Source organism: Nicotiana tomentosiformis, chromosome 4, assembly GCF_000390325.3.
Source record: "Nicotiana tomentosiformis chromosome 4, ASM39032v3, whole genome shotgun sequence".
NCBI classification, from domain to species: domain Eukaryota; kingdom Viridiplantae; phylum Streptophyta; class Magnoliopsida; order Solanales; family Solanaceae; genus Nicotiana; species Nicotiana tomentosiformis.
The window spans coordinates 68,716,500-68,721,012 of record NC_090815.1 but is presented as its reverse complement, the minus strand read 5'-3'; positions in this window follow the sequence as shown (position 1 = coordinate 68,721,012).

The following is a 4,513-nucleotide window of genomic DNA, read 5'->3' as shown; positions in this document are numbered from 1 at the left end:
TATCTTTCATTTGACTGACTTCGTACTGAGTCGGTCTGTCTGTCCCTCCCTCATCTCTATACCCCCCCCCCCCCTTCCCCCACCCACACACACACCCCACAGATGAACTTAGGGTGGTTGGTTCGTGGACAATGTTATATAAAGATTATAACACGATAAAAAATCGCTGGATTATGTAGTCTATATGATCTTTTTGGCAAACTTTTGGTTTATTGCATTAAAATTGGGATATCGGTGTATGATATAAAAGCTTACAATTTTGCCCTTGCTTTTGATGTAAAGTGAAAATTAGAAAGATGAATCAAGGTTAATTTGTCTTTTAGGAGTTTTATCTCTCGAAAACTATTTCTGTATAAGTTATTGGCCAAATAAATAGACACCCCTTGAAGTTGTCACCAATTTTCACTTAGATACTTTAACTAAGGTATTTACCCATTGCACACTTTAACCTCATCTAATGTGTGCCAATTAAACACAAGTTGCTGACATGACCCAATGGGCGTTTTACACATTTCTTAAGCGCGTGAAAGGCCGGGTGATTCCAGATTCGTTCATCAGCTCTTCCACACAATATCATACAATTCTCCCCAGTAATAAACATTACTAGTAAAAGGTAACTAAGAAATGATATTTCAAAAAACATTCACGGATATCATGGAAAAGCTTATCACCATGCGAATATATCTCTTTTTAATTTCATTAACTTGAAGAATTTTTCAAATTGGAGGTTCTCTGATCAATTTTCAAAAGTAGCAGTGGCAAATGGGTCAAAATCTTTTTCTTGAATCGGGGAGTGAATGCTTGCTCGAACAATTTCTTTGGGGACTTTGGTAATTTTGGAGAATCAATGTGTTTTGTTTAGTGAAACTGTGGTGATGGTTTCAAAGGACTTAATCTTTCCATCAAAGAGCAAATCAGCTTCTCATAAATAAACTCTCTAATGTCCTCTAAAATCAAAAGCAAATTTGTCATTTTTAACTGGGTCAATATTGATCTCTTTCTCTTTAAGATTTCTTTCCGATTGGGTCGTTGTTGATTTTTCTCATGTATGAATTTTTTTCCAATTGAATCGCCATCTTCAATTGGGTCAGCTTCTGAATGGCTTGAAGGAGCACTCATGTAAGGAGTATAACCACGGCCAAAGTTGAACTCCGCCAGTCTAGAGTATATTATCATTTATATCTCCATTTATGCATAGTATATGTCCAATCTTTTTCTAATGGGTAAAGAAGAATAATATACACATGCAGATGACAGGAGAAAAGGAAAGAGGAAGACGAAAATGTGGGGATTTTGTCAAGAATGAGTCTTTCCACGTGCCATTCACTCCTTCGTTCATTTACATCAGACATATCTGAACCTCGCGCTCTTTAATTGGAGCTGTCAAATTAGTGTTTAATTGAAACACTTTAGATAAGGTTGGAGTGTCTAATAGGAAAATGCTTTAGTTAAAGTGTCTATGTGAAAATTGGTGACAACTTTAAGGGGCTATCTATGTATTTGGCCTAAGTTATATGGCAGTATTTTCAAAAATTAAATAGTCATGTGTCTTTTTATTTTATAAGTGTCCTACCTATTTCCAAGTGGCTATGAATATCTACCATGTGGCATTTTGCATGAAGATATAAGACCAAATGGCTAAGCCAAAAACAAGTGGCAATCATCTTTCATGCAATTAAACACTTGGCAATTTAAGAAGATCCTAGTATCTCTATAAATAGCCTTCTTGTTCATCCGTAAGAGATATCAACAAAAATTGGTCTTTGTTACACTTTTCTTAGCTAATCATTGCTTTCTTCTTTGGCTAATCATTACTATAATTATTATTCCCACTATTGACCAAATTATTATTTGTTGAAATTATTTCTTCCCTCCGGTTTATTCCAAAACTTGCTGGTATTATTTAATTTTGCTAATTCTTGTATCATCTAAACAAATAGAGATGGACTTGTTTAATCCTGGGAAAATATTTTACATTGTTGAAATAGTTTTTTAGGACAGTGCCCAATACGACTCAAGCCAATTCGTGTATCTGCTTATAAATAATATTATTGCAGTATTATTATCATTATTTTCTGGTGTCATTTCCCTACAATCTAAGAAACTATGGCAAGTAAAACTACTTCGGAAATTTTTGATGGTGCTACCAATTTTGGTATTGTCTCTGCTGCTACTGTTCCAGTTGTCCTGCCAGATATCCATGGTGTTGAAAATACGTTATTGCATCCACAACTTTGGCAGACAATAATGTCAAAATACAGGTATGTAAATAAAAATGGTTACATATCCAATTCTAATATTAAAATCTTCAAGAAAAATGCACCTCAATGCAAGAGAAGAGTTGAGATAAATGACAATCTCGCTAAGTCAAAATTAAATTTGATTAAAGCGGATAATATAATTGTTGCGGTCATTTTTCAAATAAATAATGTGGCCAATGTAAAAAATTGGATGATAGACTCTGGTGCTACTAGGCATATTTGTGCAGACAAAAATGTCTTACACCCAAGTTGAAGAAGGAGAAGAAACTATTTAACTTGGTGACTCAAGAACAACTCGCGTTCCTGGGAAAGAAAAAATTCTTCTCAAACTCACATCTGGTAAAACTCTAGCATTGAGTGATGTATTGCATGTTCCTAATATACAAACCAATTTGGTTTCTGTGGGATTATTAGGAAAAGTTAGAGTGAAGGTTTCTTTCGAGAATGATGAGGTCGTATTGACCAAAAATAATATTTTTGTGGGCAATGGATATTGTAACCATGATTTATTTGTGCTTAATATTTTTGATACTAGATATAAAAATGCATCTTCTTCTGCTTATATGGTTGAGTTAATTTCTTTGTGGCATGCTAGACTAGGACATGTTAATGTCGCGTATATAAAGAAAATGCAGTCACTAGGATTAATATCTGGTTTAGGCTCAAATAATATTGACAAGTGTGAAACATGTGTTGAAGCTAAAAGTAATAGAAAGACTTATTTTTCTGTAAATAGAGAAACTGAATTGTTATCTTTAATTCACATTGATTTAGATGATTTGAAGCAGACTATGACTAGAGGTGGTAAAAGATATTATGTGACTTTTATTGATGATTTTTCTAGATATACTAAGTTGTATTTGCTTAGAAATAAAGATGATACTTTTAATGATTTTATTTCTTATAAAACTAAGGTTGAAAATCAACTTAGTAGAAAAATTAAGAGAATTAGATCTGATAAAGGTGGAGAATATTTATCTTTGAATGAATTTTGTGAAAAGAATGGAATAATTCATGAAGTAACTCCGCTTTATTCACCTGAGTCAAATGGAGTAGCTGAAAGGAAAAATAGAACATTGAAAGAGATGATGAACTCTATGTTAGTTAGTTCTAATGCTCCTGATAATTTGTGGGGTGAAGCTATTTTATCTGCATGTCACTTACAAAATAGAATACCACATAGAAGAACTGACAAAATTCCGTATGAATTGTGGAGGGGTTATAAACCTAACTTGAAATATTTAAAAGTGTGGGGGTGCCTTGCTAAAGGTCTTTTGCCTGAACCTAAAAAGAGAAAAATAGGTTCTAAAATTGCTGATTGCATGCTTATTGGATATGCTGAACATAGTGCTGCATATAGATTTATTGTTTTAAAAAGTGATGTGCTTAATTGTAATATAATAATTGAGATAAAAAATGTTGAGTTCTTTGAATATATTTATTCATTGTTTGATAAAATTTTTCATACACCTGTTGAAACAAATAGTGAAATTACCTCTAATGAGGAACTAAGAAGGAGCAAAAGGCCTAGGAAAGAATATTTTTTTTATGGAAATGATTTTCAAACTTTTCTTGTCGATTATGAACCATCAAATTATTTTGAAGCTATATCTTCTTCAGATGCTAAATATTGGAAAGAGGTAATAAAAGTTGAAATCGATTCTATTTTGAAAAATAATACATGAATTTTAACTGATTTACCTCCGGGTGCAAAGCCTATTGGTTGTAAATGAATTTTCAAAAAGAAATTTAATCCTGATGGATCTTTAGATAAATATAAAGCTCGGTTAGTAGCAAAAGAATTTTCTCAAAAATAAAATATAGATTATTTTGATACATTTGCACCAGTGACTAGAATTTCTTCTATTCGAGTTTTAATTGCCTTAGCTTCAATCCGTAAGCTTTTTATCTACCAAATGGATGTGAAAACTGCTTTTCTAAATGGTGATTTAGAAGAAGAAATTTATATGGTTCAACCTAAAGGTTGTGTCATTTCTGGACAAGAAAATAAAGTTTGTAAATTAATTAAATCTCTTTATGGCCTTATACAAGCTCCTAAGCAGTGGTATGAGAAATTTGAATAAGTCTTACTGAGAGACTATTTTTTTTCCAGTGGAGGTGGATAAATGTGTTTATACTAAAGTGGTAGACAATGATTATGTGATAATATGTCTGTATGTTGATGACATGCTTATATTTGGTACAAGTTTATTGTGCAAAATACTAAATTATTTTTATCTGCTAATTTTGAT